This window comes from Somniosus microcephalus, chromosome 4 (genome assembly GCF_052327205.1).
Source record: "Somniosus microcephalus isolate GS21.2 chromosome 4, FLI_Smic_1.0, whole genome shotgun sequence".
NCBI lineage: Eukaryota > Metazoa > Chordata > Chondrichthyes > Squaliformes > Somniosidae > Somniosus > Somniosus microcephalus.
In genome coordinates this window covers 243462934-243487033 of record NC_140990.1, presented here as the reverse complement: position 1 = coordinate 243487033, position 24100 = coordinate 243462934, and the positions used below count along the sequence as shown (strand labels likewise).

Here is a 24100-nt window from a genome sequence, read left to right as displayed (position 1 = left end):
CTCTCTTGATGCCATTCCCACTAAACTGCTAACCACCTAACTTCCCTTCCTGATTCCATGCTAGCTAACATTATAAATGGTTCCCTCTCTTCAGGTACTGTACCCCTTTTTTTCAAAACTGCCATCATTATTCCCCCCTCCTCAAAAATCCGTATTATGCTTATGGGGGTTCCATTTACGTACGGAATCCCCATGAGCATAATAAAAATCACCTAATAAAATTTCGCAACACTGGAATAAAAATAAATAATCACAGGTTCAAAATTAATTAAAATACCCATTAATTAAACATTTAAAATAAAAATTTAATTTTTTGAAAAATAAATGTAAACATTTTAAACGGGACAAAAATAGTCTAAACTAATTTTAAATGTAAGTGAAAGTTTAAATCATTTTAAAAAGTTTATTTTAACCCTTCCACAGGTAAAAGAAGGCCTTATGCCTGCTTTTACCAGGCATAAGGGCTTTGTGGGTATCCGCTTGGTAGTAGTTGGGCAAATAACAAGTAAGTTAGTAACTGGAAAGGAAAAACTATCACCAGCAGACTGTATTTCCTGGTTATTCTAATAGTGATGACAATGTAGTTACTTATACATCAGCTGACAATGTCAGTGGGGCTAGTTATTATTGTGACAATAGTGTAGACAGTGTTACATCAAATTCATTGTGCAGTTTCTTGTTTTGGATAAAACTGAAAAGAAAGAAAGACTTGCATTTATATGGCGCCTTTCACGACCACCAGACATTTTAAAGCACTTTACAGCCAATGAAGTACTTTGAAGTGGAGTCACTGTTGTAATAAAACTGAGCAAGTAAATTATTCACTTATACAAAGGCAAAATACTGCAGATGCTGGAAATCTAAAATAAAAACAGAAAATGCTGGATTACTAAAATTATTACTAAATTATTATTATTATTGCTAAATTATTCACTTGTTGGGTCCACTTTAGGCATCTGTGATTTCAGGGGGCCCTGGTGAGGGGGCTCCAGCAAAGGTCTCAATGGGTATCAGTGTTTTAGAAAAATACTGGGAGCTTCAGTGGTACAACCACTGGGAAAGGGATGAGGGGGATATGTTTGGAAGCTGACTCCATGCCTAGTGATGATGTAATTGAGGGGCAGCATGTAGATGAGGGTGATGAATTGGCTAAGAATCAATCCTTGGGGAACACTAGAGATTGTTACAAGCATGCAAGAGGGGGAAGCCATTGCTGGAGATGAACTGACTGCACTGAGACAAGTAAGAATTATGTTAGAGCTTAAACTGAACTGAAAGGATTCATACATTCAGTTCAGTTTAAGCTCTAACATAATTCCATTATGTGGGAGAAGTGGGCACAGAGCTGGAAGGCAACGACAGAAAGGAAAGGGAGGTTAGAGATGGAACAGTAGTTGGAGGTGAGTAGAGAGGGTGAACTTTTTGAGGAGAGTGGTGATTATGGAGATTTCAAAAGTGAAAGAGATGCTACCTGAACAAAGGGATATTGGTAAATAATAGGCATCATTAACAAGGGGATTGTTACACAACAGCTCTTGCAGAGAGCCTCTAACCCTTTTGAGTTAGCCTTGTTCAACAGACATTATTCTTATAAGATAAATACTGATATTCCATACAGTGAATATATCAATATATCCATTAATATAATGAGTAGTCAGCAACCAAAAGGAATGCAACATCCCATTTCACATCTCTCATAGGAGTTGTGAACACAGAGCACTGAATATGGAATCATAGAATGGTTACAGCACAAAAGAAGGTCATTCAGCCCATCGAGCCCGTGCCGGCTCGCTGCAAGAGCACTTCAGCTAGTTCCACTCCCCCGCCTTTTCCCCGTAGCCCTGCAAATTTCTTTCCTTCAGATACTTATCCAACTCCCTTTTGAAAGCCGTGATTTAATCTGTCTCCACCACCCTTTCAGGCAGTGCATTCCAGATCTTAACCACTCACTGTGTAAAAAAGTTTTTTCCTACGTCGCCTTTGGTTCTTTTGCCAATCACCTTAAACCTGTGTCCTCTGGTTCTCGACCCTTCTGCCAATCTACTCTGCCCAGACCCATCATGATTTTGAACACCTCTAACAAATCTCCTCTCAATCTTCTCTGCTCCAAGGAGAACAACCCCAGCTTCTCCAGTCTATCAATGTAACTGAAGTCCCTCATTTCTGGAATCATTCTCATAAATCTTTTCTGCACCCTCTCTAAGACCTTTACATTCTTCCTAAAGTTGCTAAACCCAGAATTGGACACAGTACTCCAGTTGAGGCCGAACCAGTGTTTTATATAGGTTCATCATAATTTCCACACTTTTGTCCTCTGTACCTCTATTTATGAAGCCCAGGATCCCGTAAGCCTTTTTAACTGCTTTCTCAGCCTGCCCTGCCACTATTCAAAAAAGGTGGTAGAGAAAAAGCGGGGAATTATAGACCGGTAAGCCTGACATCGGTAGTGGGGAAAATGCTAGAGTCTATTATAAAAGATGTAATAGCAGAGCACTTGGAAAGCAGTGACAGGATCGGGCAAAGTCAACATGGATTTACAAAAGGTAAATCATGCTTGACTAATCTACTGGAATTTTTTGAGGATGTAACTGGTAAAATAGATAAGGGAGAACCAGTGGATGTGGTGTATTTGGACTTTCAGAAGGCTTTCGATAAGGTCCCACATAAGAGATTAGCGTGCAAAATTAAGGCACAAAGGATTGGGGGCAAGGTATTGACTTGGATAGAGAACTGGTTGGCGGACAGAAAGCAAAGAGTTGGAATAAACGGGTCGTTTTCCAAGTGGCAGGCAGTGACTAGTGGGGTACCGCAAGGATCGGTCCTAGGACCCCAGCTGTTCACAATATATATTAATGATCTGGATGAGGGAATTGGATGTAATATCTCCAAATTTGCAGACGACACAAAGCTGGGTGGGAGGGTAAGCTGTGAGGAGGATGTCGTGAAACTCCAGTACGATTTGGACAGGTTGGGTGATTGGGCAGAAACATGGCAAATGCACTATAATGTGGATAAATGTGAGGTTATCCACTTTGTTGGCAAAAACAGGAAGGCAGATTATTATTTGAATGGCAATAGATTGGGAGAAGGGGAAGTGCAACGAGACCTGGGTGTTCTTGTGCACCAGTCGCTGAAGGTAAGCATGCAGGTGCAGCAGGCGGTTAAGAAGGCAAATGGTATGTTGGCCTTCGTAGCAAGAGGGTTCGAGTACAAGAACAAGGATGTCTTGCTGCAGTTGTACAGGGCCTTGGTGAGACCACATCTTAAGTATTGTGTGCAGTTTTGGTCACTTTACCTGAGGAAGGACGTTCTTGCCATGGAGGGAGTGCAGCGAAGATTCACCAGGCTGATATCTGGGATGGCAGGACTGACGTACGAGGAGAGATTGTGTCGATTGGGCTTATACTCACTGGAGTTTAGAAGATTAAGAGGGGATCTCATCGAAACCTATAAAATTCTGTCAGGTCTGGACAGACTAGATGCAGAAAGGATGTTTCTGATGGCCGGGGAGTCCAGAACCAGGGGTCATAGTCAAAGGATAAGGGGTAAGCCATTTAGGACAGAAATGAGGAGGAATTTCTTCACCCAGAGAGTGGTGAACCTGTGGAATTCTCTGCCACAGAGGGTGGTGGAGGCCAGTTCATTAAATATATTCAAGAAAGAGTTGGATATGTTTCTTGAGGCTAAAGGGATATGGGGAGAAGGCAGGGACAGGGTACTGAATTTGGATGATCAGCCATGATCTCATTGAATGGCTCGAAGGGCCGAATGGCCTACTCCTGCTTCTATGTTTCTATGTTTCAATGATTTGTGCACACATACCACCAGGTCTCTCTTTTCGTGCACCCCCCTTCAGGATTGTACCATTTAGTTTATATGTCCTCTCCTCATTCTTTCTACCAAAATGTATGATTTCACACTTTTCTGTGTTAAATTTCATCTGCCACGTGTCCACCCATTTCACCAGCCTGTCTATGTCTTCATGAAGTCTATCACTCTTCTCTTCACTGTTCACTATATTTTCAAGTTTTGTGTCATCTGCAAATTTTGAAATTGTGCTCTGTACACCCATGTCTAAGTCATTAATATATATCAAGAAAAGCAGTGGTCCTAGAACCGACCCCTGGGGAACCTCCAGTCCGAAAAACAACCGTTCACTACAACTCTCTGTTTCCTATCACTTAACCAATTCTGTATCCATGCTGCCACTGTTACCTCATCAAGAAACGCAATCAAGTTAGTTAAACACAATTTGCCTTTAACAAACCCATGCTGGCTTTCCTTAATGAATCCAAGTGATTGTTAATTTTATCCCTGATTACTGTTTCTAAAAGCTTCCCCACTACCGAGGTCAAACTGACTGGCCTGTAGTTGCTGGGTTTATCTTTACACTCTTTTTTGAACAATGGTGTAACATTTGCAATTCTCCAGTCCTCAGGCACCACCCCCGTATCTAAGGAGGATTGGAATATTATGGCCAGTACCTCTGCGATTTCCTCCCTCAATTCCCTCAGCACCCTAGGATGCATCCCATCCGCTCCTGGTGATTTATCTACTTTAAGTACAGCCAGCCTTTCTAATACCTCCTCTTTATCAATTTTTATCCTATTAAGTATCTCCACTACCTCCTCCTTTATAGAAAAAAGGTTTCTTTCAATATTTTTGACTCTTTCCAATAAAACTCAGTCATTATTATTTTCTACTGTGGACATTATTGTGTGCATTAGTCGTTCCACATTGTATTTAATGCACATTCCTTGAACAAAGTGTTGGGTAAATTGCTTACAATTAAGCAAAACCTGTGGAGATGCCGGGGATTGAACCCGGGGCCTCATACATGCGAAGCATGCGCTCTACCACTGAGCTACATCCCCTCCTACTTCATTGAAAGTGTAAACGCCTCTTTAAGCTCATTATAACACAGTCGCTGTCGTGTTTTATATTTATTATTACTGCTTCCCCTTATCGATGTTGTCTAAAAATTGTGATTATTAATACATTTACTTCCAATCGTTTTCATTCACATTGTGCAGAATGTACTGTACTGTATGTAATGGAAACGATGCTACTGCACATGTGTGGAAGTTACAGTGTAACTCGTTATATTAGGATTGTTTCCTAAATTCTTCAACTCTACCCAAGTAAGATAAGCCCTTTCGGTTTTCAAAAAAAGTGGAGATGCCGGGGATTGAACCCGGGGCCTCATACATGCAAAGCATGCGCTCTACCACTGAGCTACATCCCCTATACTTTACCGTAAGCCTGGTCAGTATTTCTCCAGTGGTCAGTCTATGTGCTGCACGTTTTTGTTTCGGACTGCAGTTGGGACTTGCTCCGCTCGCTTCTGACCCATTCCTTGTAACATTCCGCATAACTAAAGTGCGTCAAAAACATTTGAACATTATTCAGGACTTTGAGCCGAGATTTATTTATCACACCGATTGAGAATAATGCGACAAATGTAGTGTTATAACTTTAACTGGAATGTAAGATGGAAAATTAACTTATTGGGATAATAAAGAATTCTGCTTAAAAACAAAAAATGCTGGGAAACACTCAGCAGGTGTTCTACCAAGAGTTCTGCTTGGCGTTTTCTTGTCATTGGCGCTACTTGTAATTGTCTTTACACCCTGTGCGGTGATCTCACTTGTAGTTGAAAACAAAAATAAAACGTAGTTTCTACCGATCTGGTTAATAAGAAATCAAATTATGTACGAGGACAAATCTTGAATGTCTGATACTGAATCAGTTTCGATATATACACCAGTGTTGCCCAAGCTTTTTGTCTTCGAGAGCCAACAGGTAAATACCATGGAGTCTTGGGTGCATCGTATATAGTTTAAATCCATGTTCTCAATAGTTTGGATATATCACAAATTACTGATACTCACAGATGGTTATGTTCTGATTTAAGATTTATACACCAATGAGGCAAAAGGGCTAAGAAAAGCCTTTTCCAAATATAATTATATTTCCTCAAATATTTTCAACTACAAGTGAGATCACCTCTTTTGTTCACAAAAGAGAGAGACGATGCAGACATTGCAATCACGGAAGAGGAGTGTGAAATATTAGATGAAATAAACATAGTGAAATTGTAACCGTTAAGGGGGAGAACTACTTTTTACAGCTCCTGTATCCTGTAGTACTGGCAGTGACCACACCTGTATATAAACCCTGAGTAGTGATCTGTACAATCAGTTGCAGTTTGAACCACGTTGAGTAAACACCTGTTGATCGTTCCCTGCAGTCTGTTGTCTGATTATTGAAGGACACAACATTAAGATACACGGATATAACAGAAATAAACAAGTATTAAGGGGTTTAGCATCTTTGAAAGTGGATAAATCCCCAGGTCCGGATGAAATGTATCCCAGACTGTTAAGAGAAGTAAGAGAGGAAATAGCAGAGGCTCTGACCATCATTTTCTAATCCTCTCTAGCTGCAGGTGTGGTGCCAGAGGACTGGAGGACTACTAGCATCGTTCCGTTGTTTAAAAAGAGAGAAAGAGATAGACCGAGTAATTACAGGCCAGTCAGCCTAACTATTATTGGAAAAATTCTGAGGGACAGAATAAATCTTCATTTAGAAAGACACGGATTAATCAAGGACAGTCAGCATGGATTTGTTAAGGGGAGGTTGTGTCTGACTAACATAATTGAATTTTTTGAGGAGGTAACAAGGAGGGTCGATGAGGGTTGTGCATTTGATGTAGTGTATATGGATTTTAGCAAGGCCTTTGATAAGGTCCCACATGACAAACTGGTCACGAAAGTAAAAGCCCATGGGATACAAGAATGCAAGTTGAATCCAAAATTGGCTCAGAAGTAGAAAGCAAAGGGTTATGATTGATGGGTGTTTTTGTGACTGGAAGGCTGTTTCCAGTGGGGTTCCACAGGGCTCAGTATTAGGTCCCTTGCTTTTTGTGATATATATAAATGATTTAGACTTAATTGTAGGGGGCATGATTAAGAAGTTTGCAGATGATACAAAAATTGGCCATGTGGTAGATAATGAAGAAGAAAGCTGCAGACTGCAGGAAGATATCAATGGACTGGTCAGGTGGGCAGAACAGTGGTAAATGGAATTCAATCTGGACAAGTGTGAGGTAATGCATTTGGGGAGGGCTAACAAGGCAAGAGAATACACAATAAATGGTAGGACACTGATAAGTGCAGAGGAACCTTGGAGTGCATGTCCACAGATCCCTGAAGGTAGCAGGACAGGTAGATAAGGTGGTTAAGAAGGCTTACGGGATACTTGCCTTTATTAGCCAAGGCATAGAATATAAGAGCAGGGAGGTTATGCTTGAACTGTATAAAACGCTAGTTAGGCCTCAGCTAGAGTACTGCGTGCAGTTCTGGTCACCACATTACAGGAAAGATGTGATTGTGCTAGAGAGGGTACAGAGGAGGTTTACGAGGATGTTGCCTGGAGTAGAGAATTTTAGCTATGAGGAAAGACTGGATAGGCTGGGGTTGTTTTCTTTGGAACAGAGGAGGCTGAGGGGGGATCTAATTGAGGTGTATAAAATTATGAGGGGCCTAGATAGAGTGGATAGGAAGGAACTATTTCCCTTAGCAGCGGGGTCAGTAACCAGATTTAAAGTAATTGGTCAGAAGTTTAGAGGGGATTTGAGGAGAAATTTTTTCACCCAGAGGGTGGTGGGGGTCTGGAACTCACTGCCTGAAAGGGTGGTAGGGGCAGGAACCCTAACCACATTTAAAAAGTTCTTGGATATGCACTTGAAGTGCCATTACCTACAAGCCTACAGACCAAGTGCTGGAAAGTGGGATTAGGGTGGATAGCTCTTTGTCGGCTGGCACGGACAAGATGGGTCGAATGGCCTTCTTCTGTGCTGTAAATTTCTATGATTCTGTGGTAACTTTAAAGTATTGCACAGTGATATATAGTTGACTATTCAATTTGCAAGGCAAAAAGAATGGAGAATACTTTCATAGGTTCTTACACTTTACTTTTAATAGGATCATGTTGCTGTTATATTATGAATTTAGTACCCAATTCACAATTATGTTAATATAAATACAAAAGCAAATTACTGTGGATGCTGGAAATCTGAAATAAAAACATAAAATGCTGGAAATGCTCAGCAGGTCAGGCAGCATTTGTGGAGAGAGAAACAGAGTTAATGTTTCAGGTCGATGACCTTTCATCAGAACTTGAAAAAGTTCGAGATATAACAGGTTTTACGTAGAATTACATTGAATAAACAGCACAGAAACAGGCCTTTCGGCCCAACCAGTCCATGCCAGTGTTTATGCTCCATTCAAGCCTCCTCCCATCTTTCCTCATCTAACTCCATCAGCATAACCCTCTATTCTCTTTTCCCTCATATGCTTATCTAGCTGCCCCTTAAATGCATCTATACGATTCACCTCAACTACCCCATGGTAGCGAGTTTCACATTCTCATCACTCTCTGAGTAAAGAAGTTTATTCTGAATTCCCTATTTGACTTCTTGGTGACTATCTTATGTTGATGGCCTTTAGTTTTGTTCTTCCCCACAAGTGGAAACACTCTATCTGTGTCTTTCATAATTTTAAAGACCTCTATTCGGTCACCACTCAGCCTTCTCTTTTTCATAGAAAAGAGACCCATCCTGTTCACCCTTTCCTGATAGGTATAACCTCGCAGTTCTGGTATCATCCTTGTAAATCTTTCTTGCACCCTCTCCAGTGACTCCATATCCTTTTTGTAATATGGCGACCAGAACTGTACACAGTATTCCAAGTGTGGTCTAACCAAGGTTCGATACAAGTTTAGCATAACTTTTCTACTTTTCAATTCTATCCCTCTAGAATGTGTTTTCCTGGGTATTATCTGTTTTTAATCTGTAAAAACATTATTGTTTTGCATCATATTTATCTTTGTACATAACCAGTCAGCCAGCTTGGCTTATTCTTGTGAATTTAGGGATGTACATGGCTTCTTAGGCTTGGTGTTTCCTTCGTGGGTGCAACCCAGAAGTTGCACCTGAAGCTGCATCCTCCCACTCTCATTAGAATACGCCAGATCTTAAAATGGGTGTAAATAGGCATAGATCAGCAGAAATTAGCATAAACAAATGGGGTCCAAGGAAATGGCAAACCAACACCAGTATATTTCTTTGAGTCTTACAATTTAAGTTTCAACTCATTTAACCATCATTCGTGCACATCAGGTCCAGCATGTTTGAAAACTTGCAATCGGGGAAGTTTTTCCATTTTTAGTGTGACTCATACTTATGCCATAAAAATGCATTAAAAGAAACAGAAAATTCAGAGTAGTTCTCCATGAGGATAATTTTTTTAAACACTCAAAAGATTGCAATTAAAGACCAGAAAAATGACTTTGTTTTCTTCTATGCCTGAAAATCTGGTCACAATGTTTAGACACCTCTGCACCGCACCCCCCCCCAGCCCCCCTTCCCCTCCCCCCCCACCCGCCCTGAACAACTGCAATTGGCTGATATTTGCATTTGAGAGTAGGAACATGGCCAGTTTTGTGGGCGGAGATTTGTGCGGATGGAGGGTTTGATGGATGGACATAAAAGATCAAGATGACTTGGACATATTATAGTTACGTATGAAGCTCATTTATGGCCAAAATTCTGTGATCTTTTAAGTCACGTATGGGTGCAAATGCACAGGAAACTCCAGGGCTCTATGTTTAAATTCACTCTTAAAAACATGCCATTTATATTCAGCCTGGCCTGGAGGTCTAGTCTGTATGATTCAGAAACTCACTGCCTTAAACAGCTAAGCCATCATAACTGAGTTTAGTGAGAAATAAAATTTAGGATCTGACCAAAGGTGGAGAGAGAAACTAAGGATCTGTTAACTGCAATAGCAACTCTACCTCTGTTTTTATATCTAAGAACACAATGTCCTCTGTGTTCATAATTACAGGTTGAGTAATGCTATTTAAAATGCAAACTGTAATGCTTCCTTATGCCATTTCACAGCAGAATTGTTACTCAGTTATTTTGCTATAGTTACACTAGAGGCAATATATAATCAGATGTGTTCTGAAAGGCTTGATTCGGTTTTCTATAACCAATTTTAAAGAAACACTACAACACTATTGATTACTGTAACCACAATCATCAGGGGAGAAATTGGACCTCACTGTTTGGAAAACGGGGGCAAAAAGGAGCAATGTTGCAGGGCTATGTCCTGCGCCCCGAGGATGCCTGAAAGACATCTGATCTGACCCCAAATTTTTCAGGCATCTCTAGCGGCCGCCTGAAACCGGCGTTAGGCCCTTTGCACGTTACTGAGGGGACTAATGCATATTTTGGGACACATTCTAGAAAATCGATTGCCCTGAGCAGGTGCCAGATTACTTGGTCTACATGGTCCTTAAAGGGACTCCTGTAGGCCACCACCAAAAAGGGAATTAAAAAAATATATACTAGTGTAATGTGGAGCCAGGCAGTGTAGGAGGAGTTGTGCTCTTCCCAGCTCTTTAGCACTTCTCCGGGTCGCCCCCCCCCGCCCCCCCCACCCCCCCTGAATTCCTAAGAGCTATTGCCAATGAAGCAGCTGGCCCAAATTAGAGGGCACCAAAGCAAAGAGCTGCCTCTGGAGATGTGACAGGCACCGACAGCATGCCTGAATTATTAAGATGAGGCCCGAGGAACAATTTTCAGTGGTCCTCAGGCTGTCATCCTCTGGCATATGCAATGCGTGTGTGCCACCTGGCTCACCCAAAAATGAGCGCAAATGAATTTATCCCCATAGTATTTGCTATTTGAATATTTTATATACAATGAAACCACCTTTGATCGACAGTAGGTACAGGCTTAGTTATTCAAAGCATTTCTTTGTCTCAAATAGGAATTACTAATAAAATTGCTGCTGTATCAACGCATCTCATATTTCTTCTGGTTTCACAGATATGGATTCCATCAGGACCTCTACATTATTTTGCCACAATCTCAGTAAACAATCATGATACATACCAATGTACATTTCTGGACTAAATAGGTGTTGAAGTAAGCGATTGCCATCAGCCAATAAAAACATTTTATGTTGTAAAATAATTAAACATGCAAGCTGGAAAATTTGGAAGTGTTTAAAAGTAAGCAAAGACTTTCAATTAAAGTTCTGTAACTCATTTAGACTCTGATTATTACAAGTCATTGCATCATAGAACTTTGTTTTGGGAAGTTTCTATTCAATTTCTGGGAAAGCAATCCCAGACCACAACTGGTGCTGTGTTTGATATGATAACAATCACAGTGGAAAAAGTACTATTCTTTTACTTTGAATGCATTCCGCTGAAGTGTCTCTCAGTAGTTGGTGAAGCCTGATGACATATACAGACTTGTTTTTGCAGAAAAAGAAGTGTGATTTAGTTTTGCTGTGTATCCGTAATGGTGAAGGGTTGTAAATATTTCCCAATAACTGGTACAATATTACTAGCCCATGCTTACTTTTCAGAAGGGTGTTGTGTTTTGGGAATGTAAGTTGTAGTGGAAGAGAAAGGAACAAGAAAACTGTCATTATATTGCTGAATGTCAAGGCAATGGCAAATGTGCTGTATGTGTGTTTAATCCTTTTTCCCTTTTATGTCCTTCAACTTTTACTTATTCTAGAGGGAACTTGCATTGTAGCTTGACTAGCAAAGATGTTGACTTTATCAGCTTAATTTAGATATTGGACATAATCGTCACTTCAATATCACTTAATACCAGCAGCTATTTTGGCTACTAGCAATAAAATGGATTTCTGTCCAAAATCAATCCTCTTTCAAGGCTTGGTATGCAGGACTTGTGTCCTAGTCATTACATTTTACTGCTGGAAATTCAGGCTTATCTTCATTTCACAGGAAGTAGATTAAGACCTTTTGCAGTTACTGTAATGGTTACAATTGATTTGAATTTTAATCATTACAGAACAGAAAATTCCTCCAAATCTGACCTGCAATAGATTCTGCCTTAAAGACCCAAGATCAAAATATTGTAATGGTGTTTACCATTTCAGCTTTTAAAAAAAGAGGTACATGTTTGTTGGTACGTTGACGTATTCCCATGTAATGATTTCATAATCATAATTGGACTAATAAGGAAAAGTGAGGCGCTTCCTGAGTAGGTAGGAAAGCTGGGTCTACAGGTGTTGCTTTCATGCTGTTATAGTGACTGACTGAAGTGGCATTAGCAGAGGCATAGAGATACATATTTTCTGTTCACTTTCATAAATGGTGTCCAGCATTGTCAATTTCACTAGTTTTAACCACCCTCCCGCTCCCAAACCCACACACTCCTGCAGGTTAAAATTCAGCCTGTAGACTTTAGAGGACCAGCCTACAAAAGGAAACTGCTTGATATGCACCAGGAGTTGTTGGGGGTATTGGACAGCCTGCCTAGGAAGTTGCTGCAGCATGTCTGAGAATATGGAAGAGTACAGTTTCAGATCAAGGCCTAGGGCAGGATATTCATTGGGCCATGGAGGCGGGATTGGAGGCATGTGGGGGGTTAAAATCGCAAAATCGGGGGGCATGAACCCATCCCACCCCCAACCTGCCTCCATGCCAGTTTCAAAGGAGGCAGGTACCCGACCTGTGCTGGGAGCCGCCTCCCCGAGGCGGGAAGGGGATTAGTGTCAATTAACTGCCTGTTAACAGTTAGTTAACAGGCAGTTTTTAGCCTAATCCCTATTTTTATTCCTGAAGTGTGGGATTCCCGATGGCTCCAAACCACACCAAGTTAGTGAGGCGGACCGTCGGGCTGAAGGGCTTGGAGGGTTTGAGATGTCCGGTGTTCAGGTGAGTGATGGGTGCATGAGTGCAGAGGTAAGTGTGTTTGGTGTGTGTAAAGTGTTTAAAGAAGTTTAATTACCTTTACTTACCTTTTACAGCCTTCCTTCCTTCAGGTCTCGGGAGTCCCTCATCTCACCGGCACAGAAAGCAGAATGGCCGCGATCTGTCAAAAGTTCAGCTTTCTGTTCTGGAGAGATTTCTAAATCAGCCTGAGAGGAAGGAATTAACTTAGAGTACAGATTGTCAGTGATTGACAGTTTCAAAGAGCTGTCAAACGGTGATATTTCATCTGTCAAAAGCTCTTGACAGATGAAGTGTCAACCTGTGACGTCACCTGTTGCCGGGTGGCCCTTAATTGGCCTGCTGAACCCATTGGGTGGGCTCAACAAGGTCAATCAAGTGAAAATCGAGTGGGTTGGCCACAACTCGATTGAGGCGGGACTACAACCCCAAAAGTTGTAGTCCCGCCTCCTACACGTCTTCAGTATCAAAATACAGCCCCTAGTGTCTCTGAAAGTAGCTGAGGCTGCAGAACTGATCATGATGATGAACCTATGATCATATTTGCAAGTGCTGCAATCCAGGGTGTGGATATCGATGGAGGGATTACATTTCTTATAGAGTGAATCCACATGTAATGATAGAATTGTGAAATATTGTGGTGTGCAGAATTATATTTAAATAGTAGGAGGAGGAAGTAACTGCTGGATTTGTAACAATATTTAACCTTATTGCTCGTGTGCATTTTGTTTCAGTGACTAGTTTGTTAAAAGTTTAAATCCACTTACTATGGAGTTTGGAAGTGTTTAATTTTGTACCGAATGTTTAAAAGATAAAAGGAGATTAGAGCTGGTAAAATTTAAACTCTGGAAATTTTTGCCCACAGCTTATTTTTTTCTAAAAGTTGCTTTTATTTAACTTAAAAGAAAATTGGTGAGAAAAAAGATGTCCCACAAAGATGCCACAAGTTGTTCCCGTGTGAAGCAGCTTTCAGCTACCATACACTGTGACAAATTAAAGAGCAACAGTGCTCCCAAATGGAGAAGTTGGTTGAGGAGCTGAAGGTAGACAATTGGTGTTACAACCAATTCAATAGCTTCTGGGAATCACTGCTTCCTATTGACGAGATAAAACAAGAAACAGATTGGGTTTATTTTACCTCTTTGAAAGCTTTTGATGCATTGGAACTGAGGGTGAGAAATATAGGGGTAGAAATTGCACCTTGTTGCACCTGTTTTACAGGCGCAATGAGGCTCAATTTTGGGGACCAACATACTGTGCCCCAAGGACGCCTGAAAAATGTCCGACCTTTTTCAGGCGTCCCTGGCAGTCCCCTAAATCAGGCACTAGGTCTTTTACATATATAAATGAGAGGGCCTAATGCCTATTGCGACATCAGGCTGCAAGCTGCCTCAGCAGTCCATTAACCAACTTTGAAGATTGCATCTCCCCTTTAAGGACTACCGATTGCCTTTAAGTGGCAGTAGGCCTGCCGATTTCCCACCCTCCCAAATGGTGAGCTGCCTGTAAACAGTGCAATTGTTCTACCACTAAAATTGATTGGGCCTCTCTTTGATGTCATTAGGCGAGTGGAACGGAAGTCTCATCCACTGCTTGTCTGAGCTGTGTCAGAGCTGAAAATTGACCCCAGACTCTTGCAGAAGGATGCAATATGATTAGAGCAGGGGACCGCTGATGCCCACTTTTGGTCCCTGCTGTTGGTGCTTAAAATATTTATAGAAAACAACTAGCACTACTTGAGTGAGGTCTTTGTAGTATCATTCAGATCCAGTAATTGTACACTATAACCTGCTGCAGAGCAAAGCTTCCTACTGAATGCCATTGCAGCAGCTGTACAAGATCTTTCATCAGCCACATTCTGGTTGTCAGGCAGATGATCCCATAAAATAAATCACAGGAAAAATTACATAGAAACATAGAAGATAGGAGCAGGAATAGGCCATTCAGCCCCTCGCGCCTGTTCCGCCATTTAATGAGATCATGGCTGATCATCCAAATTCAGTACCCTGCCCCTGCTTTCTCCCCATATCCCTTGATCCCGTTTGCCTTAAGAAATATATCTAACTCCTTCTTGAATATATTTAATGAATTGGCCTCAACTGCCTTCTCTGGTAGAGAATTCCACAGGTTCACCACTCTCTGGGTGAAGAAATTCCTCCTCAGCTCAGTCCTAAATGGCTTACCCCTTATCCTTAGACTGTGACCCCTGGTTCTGGACTCCCCTGCCATCGGGAACATCCTTCCTGCATCTAGTCTGTCTAGTCCTGTTAGAATTTTATGAGTTTCAATGAAATCCCCTCTCATTCTTCTAAACTCAAGCGAATATAAGCCTAATCGACCCAATCTCTCCTCATACATCATTCCTGCCATCCCAGATATCAGTCTGGTGAATCTTCACTGCACTCTCTCCATGGCAAGAGCATCCTTCCTCAGATAAGGCGACCAAAACTGCACACAATACTCAAGGTGTGGTTTCACCAAGGCCCTGTACAACTGCAGCAAGACATCCTTGCTCCTGTACTCGAATCCTCTCGTTATGAAGACCAACATACCATTTGCCTTCTTAACTGCCTGCTGCACCTGCATGCTTACCTTCAGCGACTGGTGCACAAGGACACCCAGGTCTCGTTGCACTTCCCCTTTTCCCAATCTATTGCCATTCAGATAATAATCTGTCTTCCTGTTTTTGCCACCGAAGTGGATAACCTCGCATTTATCCACATTATACTGCATCTGCCACGCATCTGCCCAATCACCCAACCTGTCCAAATCATACTGGAGTTTCTCTGCATCCTCCTCACAGCACACACACCCACCCAGCTTTGTGTCGTCTGCAAACTTGGAGATATTACATCTAGTTCCCTCGTCTAGATCATTAATATATATTGTGAATAGCTGGGGTCCTAGCACTGATCCCTGCGGTACCCCACTAGTCACTGCCTGCCACTCAGAAAAAGATCCGTTTATTCCAACTCTTTGCTTCCTGTCTGCCAACCAGTTCTCTATCCAAGTCAGTACCTTACCCTCAATCCCATGTGCTTTAACTTTGCACGCTAATCTCTTATGCGGGACCTTATCAAAAGCCTTCTGAAAGTCCAAATACACCACATCCACTGGTTCTCCCTTATCTATTCTACCAGTTACATCCTCACATAGTTGCTTCACATAGTGACCGGCTGTACCAGGAATTATCAGTGAACTGGGTCGATTTCTACTTGAATTCATTACATTGAGTGCTCTTACCCAAGCCAGGACTTTAAGATAGGGGGATTTGGCTGCATCGTTGATTTGAAGGTGTGAAACAGTGCAAAAGCGCAATAGTCTGTAGCAAATGGATATGAGTATTGTTCAAATTCTGTCTTCCATGTCACAATTGCCGAATTTGTATTGTCTTGCCTAGTCAGACTCAGCCCAGATTAAACAAAATGATGGACCTATGACAAAGTAAAAGCCTAAAGAAACCCAGAAAGTTAAACCACACAGTACTGGACAATGCTGGTCTAAGCCAGCATACCCTTTCCTCTAGGGGATAAGCTGAGGTTTTGCAGATGTCTGTCAATCTAGTACATCAAGAAGGTATTAGACAGCTCCTATCTGATTAAATGCAAGAAGAAGGGTTGGGCGACCCAGCTCAGGACCTATTGCGTACCAACACCAGTATCATTACTGCTAATTAATCAACTTTCAAATTGTCCTAGTCCTTGTCTGTTCCGAATGACACCCCAGCCAGCTGAACAGATAGGGGCTCATATTTCAGTCTCAGGTGTTGCTATGGCCAGTGGCCTTAAAGATATAGGTTAATTTGTAGACCAGCCTCCAGAATTTATTCCTAGCCTAGCTGTGAAGGATTTTGTTCCTATAAGCCCTATTTCCCCTAATAGGAAGGGAACATCCAAACAAAAGCATTCAACAAATAAGAATGGCTCACCCATGAGCTCCCAACAAATTAGTTCAGCTTCTTTACCACAGCCTAACACCTTTAACCTCCTTTTCAGTCCAGGAATATGTTACGATATTCTCAACGCTAATGGCCACCATCCACTCTATTTGCTTTGGGTCATCCTCTCAAAAGATTTTGTTAACCGATTCCTGAGGGATACAGAATAATGATGACACAGATTTGGCATCAGTGGGTCAGGGTATCCTTGATGCACTCTCTACTGTGCGCTGTTCTCCACTGCTACACTTCGCCTAGGAATGGAGTTAGATAGTGATCATACTATCAGTAATTGGCAGTGCTTGATGAACAAGTGAATTTTCTTCATAATTCAGTTTGCTGCTATTGGTCTAATTCTGTTACATCCATTTTCTCCTATAGGAAGTCCTGGATAAAGAAGAATGGAGGGAGAAGAGATGACGATATTGAAGAGGATGATGGCAATAATGGTGCACCCAAAAACAATATTAAACCTGTTAAATCCGTGTATCTTGATGTTGCGTGTCCTTCAATAACTGGACAGAGACTGCAGGGGAACAATCAACAGGTGTTTACTGGATGAGGGTTACTCTAAAACTAACAGTACAGATCCCTACTCAGGGTTTATATACAGGTGTGGTCACTGCCGGTACTACAGTATACAGGAGCTGTAAAAAGTAGTTCTCCCCTTAAAGGTACATACACTACAATTCCTCCCCTTTTAGATTAACAGTACCATAACATTCATTTAACAATTAACACTTTTAACATGCAACATTAACTGAAAATAGTCCATTTATAAATTCAGTCTTTGGGGCGGCTTCCTGATCCTTTCTGGATAGCGCCTTTCCTGTGTGTCTTGCTCTTGGTGCGGAGGCGATTCTGGCCCCCTGTCGTCGGTTGGTTCATCAGCTTCCGATGCTACTGTTTCTGGGGTAGATGCTACCTGTATGTCGGGTTCATCACCAGGTACGCGAGACATGGGGTTGACTCGTTCCTGTGACTCTAGGATCTGGTCGACATGGCGTCTCACTATGTTCTCCCCAACATCCACTGTGTACATTAGTGGCCCCTGCCGTGTGCATATCGTTCCTGGTTGCCATTTCTCTGTTCGGTAGTCGCGGGCCAAGACTGGTTGCCCTACATTGAAGCTCCTTGTCGGCTTCTCATTGGTGTGCTGGAATTGCTTATTCTCAACATCTCTTCGTACATTTGGTCTGAGCAAATCCAGACGAGATCTCAACCTTCGGTTAAAGAACAACATGGCCGGGGTCTGGTTGGTGACTGCATGTGTCGCATTTCTGTAGGCTAACAGGAAATTGTCCACCTTATGCTGCAGTGGAATGTCATCATTGCACATGGACCTTACTGCCTTTTTAAAGGTTTGTACGAACCTCTCAGCCAATCCATTTGTGGCTGGATGATACGGGGCGGATGTGTAATGCCTTACCCCATTCCTTTTCATAAATTTCCGAAACTCTTCGGACACAAACTGTGGTCCGTTATCAGAGCAAATCTGCTCTGGCAAGCCGTTCCTGGCAAATATGGTCCGTAGGACTGCAATCGTTTTCTCCGTGGTGGTGGAGGACATTTTGAGCACCTCAGGCCATTTCGAGTGCGCATCCACGGCTATTAAAAACATTGAGTCCATGAATGGACCAGCAAAATCAATATGCACCCATTGCCATGGAGAGGAGGGCCACTCCCATGGGTGTAGAGGGGCATGTGGTGGTGTATTTTGGACCTTCTGGCATCCTGAGCAGCTCTTTGTCAGGTCCTCGATTTGCTGATCGATCCCCGGCCACCACACATAAGCCCTAGCAAGGCTTTTCATTTTCACCCCTCCCAGATGGCCTTCGTGAAGCTCATTGAGCACTCTCTCCCTTAACTTGGGTGGAATTACCACTCGGGATCCACACATCAAGGTCCCCTGGCATACTGACAGCTGTTCTCTTCTGGATGAGAATGCTGGCAACAGTGAGTCGCCATGTGTTGGCCATCCCTTCACCGTCAAGTCATATACCTGAGACAGTGTCGGGTCATTTCGGGTCTCCTTCTCTATATTCGCGTTAGTTACTGGCAAGTGTTCAATTATAGTCGAATAAAATATTTCGACAGGGTCCACTGCTGGTGCTTCCTCCGCAGTAGGCAGTGGCAGGCGTGATAGCCCATCAGCGTTTCCATGCTGTTTCGTGCCCTTATACTCTATTTCATATTGGTTCGCCCCTAGAAAAAGGGACCATCTTTGTAGCCGTTGCGCAGTCATCACCGGAACGCCCTTCTTTGGATTAAAGATGGAGACAAGTGGTTGGTGGTCAGTCAGCAAGGTGAACTTCTGCCTGTGCAGATAGTGGTTGAACTTTTTCACTCCCCACACTAGGCTGAGGGCCTCCCTGTCAATCTGGGCGTAGTTACACTCAGCTGCGGTTAGTGACCGAGACGCAAAGGCTACTGGCCTCTCCGAGCCGTCCGGGAATTTGTGCGACAGCACCGCTCCAATACCATAGGGTGATGCATCACACACCAACTGAATTGGTAGTGCTGGGTTGAAATGAGCCAACACCTCTTTTGATGTGATCAATTCTTTGCACTTCTGGAAAGCTCGTTTACATTCGTCATTCCACTTCCATAGTACCCCTGTTTGCAGTAGGGTGTTCAGTGGGTGTAGTACTGTAGATAAATTCGGCAAGAACTTATGGTAGTAGTTCACCAGCCCGAGGAACGACCTCAGTTGTGACACATTTTCCGGTGCTGGAGCCTTGACTACTGCCTCAATCTTTTCAGGGGACTTATGTAACCCCTCTTCATCAATAACGTGGCCACAATACGAGATCTGCTTCTGGAAAAACTCGCATTTGTGGCGATTAGCTCGGAGCCCATATTCCTTCAATCTAGTGAGCACCTGCTCCAGGTTGGCGAGGTGATCACTGTCATTTTCGCCCATGACCAGGATGTTGTCCAAATAACACTGGGTCCCTGGAATCCCTTGCAGGACTTGATCCATTGCCCTTTGCCAAATAGCCGGAGCTGATGCTACCCCGAACACCAGCCGGTTGCATTGGTAGAGACCTTTATGAGTGTTGATCGTGAGGTACTGTTTCGAGGCTTCTTCTACCTCCATTTGCAGGTACGCCTGGGCCAGATCAATCTTAGTGAAGCGTTTTCCTCCAGATAGCGAGGCGAAAATATCTTCAATCCGCGGAAGCGGATATTGTACCGTGTGAAGGAATGGGTTCACTGTCACCTTAAAGTCCCCACAGATGCGAACCTTCTTTGGTTCCCCAGGTGTATTACTCAACGACCTCTTCATTACAGGAACGATGGGTGTAGCTCACTCGCTCCAGTCCACTTTGGACAGTACTCCAGAACGTTCCAAACCTTCCAGCTCTGCTTCGACGGCTGGGCGGATCGCATAAGGCACCGGTCTGGCCTTAAAAAACTTTGGGCTTGCATTTTCCTCTATTTTGATCGTCGCTGTTATGCCTTTTAGTGTTCCGAGTCCCTCCTGGAACACTTCTTGTGCGTCAGTTAGCATTTTTGACAGTCGTCCAGGTGTGATGTCGTCATCCTTTTTGGCATCTACAGTCAGTGCTTGTATGGAATGCCAATCTAGTTGTATCTTCTGGATCCATTCACGTCCTAGTAGTGGTGGTCCTCCATCTGGCAATACATATAGGTCCATTTTTGGTGTTTCCTTGCCGTTATATATAACGTTCACCCTTATTTTTCCTTTGGGGTAGACTTTTTGCCCCATGTACGTCTTCAAGACAATCTCTGTATCTCTCAAGGGTATGTGTGAGAATAGCTGCTTGTAGTCCCTTCGGTTTATGACTGTTAGGGCTGATCCTGTGTCCAATTCCATTTTCACTTGGACTCCGTCTATCTTGAGCGTGACCCAGATAGTTTGGTGATCCTCCATTTTGATTACATTATGTAGTTTCAGACAACCCAGCTCCTTGCTTTCGGAGTCTGTAGCACTTTTCTGTTCGTCTGAACTACTCTCCGTCACCTTATGTACCTTCTTGTACTTCCCCTGTGGAGGTTTCTTGCTGCTGGTTTTCTTTCCCGACCTGCAGACTCTTGCTATGTGTCCTACTTTTCCACACTGTCTGCACACTTGGTCCTTGAACCAACAATCCTTATGGTCGTGTGTTGTTCTGCCGCAGTGATTGCACTTCACTGTTCCATATGACATTTCATTTGTGCCATATTCTTGCGGTCGCCGTTGTATCTCTGCAGCGCCCCGTGTGGCTGTTTCGTGTGATACTGCCATGCTGAAAGCCTTGTCCAGCGTAAGATCCTTTTCTGATAGAAGCCGTTTCTGGGTTCCTTCACTTTGAAGCCCACACACAAACTTGTCCCTTAAAGTATCTGCTAGTCCCGTTCCAAACTGGCAGTGTTTCGATAGCTTGCACAGTTCTGTTAAATACTCAGCATTACTTTCATCTTTATGCTGGTTCCTTTTGTGAAACTTAAATCTTTCTGCTATCAGCAGCGGTGTGGGGTTTAAGTGGTCCTGTAGGATTGACACTATGTTTTCAAAATCCTTTTCAACTGGCTTCTCTGGGGTTACTAGGTTTCGCAGTAAGCCATACGTTTTTGCACCCATGGAATTCAACAATACCAGCGCTTTCTTGTCATCTGGCACTTCATTCGCCTTGCAGTACACTTCTATGCGTTCGACATATGTCGCCCAATCTTCGACTTCATTGTCGAACGCTGTGACACTGCCACTCTTCGGCATCCCTGGGTGTGGTTAGACTGGCTAAAAATGGCGTCTCCCGCACTCTCCCTTCTTCTCCGCTGTGGCTCAAAATGGCATCTCCCACGCTCTCCCTTCTTCTCCGCTGCGGCTAAAAATGGCATCTCCCGCGCTTTCCTTTCTTCCCGCGCTCTCCCTTCTTCTCCGCTGTGGCTCAAAATGGCATCTCCCACGCTTTCCCTTCTTCTCCACTGCAGCTCAAAAAAAATGGCGTCTCCCGCGCTCTCCCTTCTTCTCCGCTGCGGCTCAAATGGCGACATATGAGGAGAGGTTGAGTAGATTGGGACTCTACTCATTGGAGTTCAGAAGAATGAGAGGCGATTTTATTGAAACATATAAGATTGTGAAGGGTTTGGATTGGGTGGATGCGGGGAGGATGTTCCCGATGATGGGTGAAACTAGAACTAGTCTTAGAATAAGGGGCTGCTCTTTCAAAACTGAGATGAGGAGGAACTACTTCACTCAGAGGGTGGTAGGTCCATGGAATATGCTGCTCCAAAAAGCTGTAGAAGCTACATCATTACATAAATTTAAAACAGAAATAGACAGTTTCCTAGAAGTAAAGGGAATTAAGGGTTACGGGGAGCGGGCAGGAATTTGGACATGAGTCTAGGTTCGGATCGGTCATGGCCCTGTGGGTAGCGGAGCGGGCCCAGGGGCCGTGTAGCCTGATCCTGCTCCTATTTCATGTGTCTAATCCTGTTAGATTCAGGAGATGGTTCTGTGATCGTAGATTGGCGATTGAATGGCGGAGCAGGCTCGAGGGGCCAATTGGCCTACTCCTGCTCCTATTTCTTATGTTCTCCCACGCTTCCTTTCTTCCCCGCGGACGCTGCTCAGCCCTTGAACACCGGCTGCGCTCTGCGCGTTTTCCTGCGCGCCTCTCTCATTGACGCCGCTCGGTCCTGAACAGCGGCGGCGCCCTGTGTGCTCTACCCTCTCTCTTCTCGCGTCGACACCGCTCGGTCCTGAACAGCGGCTGCGCCCTGTGCGCTCTACCCTCTCTCTTTTCCCGTCGACGCCGCTTGGTCTTTTCCTGTGCCGTCGGTCGGCTCTAGCCGCCGCTGTGCGGGAAGGTTCTGCGCCGTACCTGTTGCCTGCCCGTTTCGCTGGAGTCTCCGTTGGATGGTCGACGCCCGTGCTTCTGGAATCGGCCTTCTTCTGCAGAGTTGCAGGTAGGTTCGAATCGACTCGTCGCCAATGTTAAATCCGTGTATCTTGATGTTGTGTGTCCTTCAATAACTAGACAGAGACGGCAGGGGAACAATCAACAGGTGTTTACTGGATGAGGGTTACTCTAAAACTAACGGTACAGATCCCTACTCAGGGTTTATAAAGAGGTGTGGTCACTGCCGGTACTACAGTATACAGGAGCTGTAAAAAGTAGTTCTCCCCTTAATAAAGGTACATACACTACAAAACCAGTGTTGGGTTTACTGAGGCACTTAATGGCTGGCTAGCAAAGAAGTTAGATGTTGCTCCTCCTGGGATTCCAGTAGCCCAGATATACCACTTAAGTATTGTATCGGGCACAGCCTGTCCTGTTTAATGGTTTACTCATGTCTTCATCCCTTTGGGAAAGTGCTACACGAGTGTAGTCTGTGCTGCCTGTATCCTATCCCACACCAAGTCTTGCCTTCCCATCACCCCTGTCCTCACTGATCTATATTGGCACCCAGTCCTACACTGCCTCAAATTTAAAATTTTCATCCTTGTGTTTAAATGCCTCTATGGCCTCACTCCTCTCTATCTCTGTAACCTCCTCCTGCTCTATAACTCCCCCTCCCACCCCCAATTCTCTGTTTTTCTGGCTCCAGCCTATTGTGGATCCCCCTCCTCACTTTGGCATCTCATTGGCAGTTGTGCCACTCTCTGAAATTCCCTCCCTAAACCCACCTGCCTATTCACCTCGATTTCTTCTTTCAAGATCCTCCTTAAAACCCATCTCTATGACCCCTCCTATTCTTTCCTTCTTTGGTTCAGCATTTAATTCTCTTATGCCACCCACTCTGAAAGTCCCTGGGTACAGCGATCACAGTGACAGAAGGCAGAGAAATCAGGCAGGTTTCCGGACCCTGCCCCCCTGTTGTAATTTACATGTACAGTCCTGTACATTACTAAACTGTGTCCTGGGATTGGGCTAGTGGCCATATATCCAAAGAATACATATAGCAATTCAGCCCTACCATCAACAATTTCTCAGGTTTCACTTTCAATTTAAATTACCAGTACAGTGTAGGAATTAACGAATTCCTACGAATAACGGAGATCGACACAAGAGAAGAATCAAACAGGTCTTTACTCAAAGGAGATGCCACGAGGACTGCCTGGGCAGTCCCGTGGTTTGCGACGTGACCTCATCGCGTTTGTCCGCATTTTCCCGCGCTCTTAAAGGGGCCACACCCCGTACATCCAAACTCTATATACAAAACACAGTAATGCCTAACACAATGGTACGGTAGCTTGTCTGCCCATCCAGTGTCCTGGAGGTTGGCTCTCAGGGCGGCCTTCATTGACCGGTGGAAGCGTTCGCAGAGGCCATTCGCCTGTGGGTGGTAGGCTGTGGTGCGCTGTAATTTGACACCGAGTCCTTGGGCCACTGTATTCCAGAGTTCGGAGGAAAACTGCGGTCCCCTGTC

General features: G+C 43.6%; 2 non-coding genes across 2 annotated transcripts; both read right to left on the bottom strand.

Moving 5' to 3' along the window:
• Positions 1-4802: 4802 nt before the first annotated feature.
• On the bottom strand, positions 4803-4874 carry trnaa-cgc (transfer RNA alanine (anticodon CGC)). The gene has a single exon. It is a non-coding gene; the product is annotated as a tRNA-Ala (tRNA).
• A 299-nt stretch (positions 4875-5173) lies between these two features.
• Positions 5174-5245, bottom strand: trnaa-ugc (transfer RNA alanine (anticodon UGC)). The gene has a single exon. It is a non-coding gene; the product is annotated as a tRNA-Ala (tRNA).
• Between the last annotated feature and the right edge of the window lie 18855 nt (positions 5246-24100).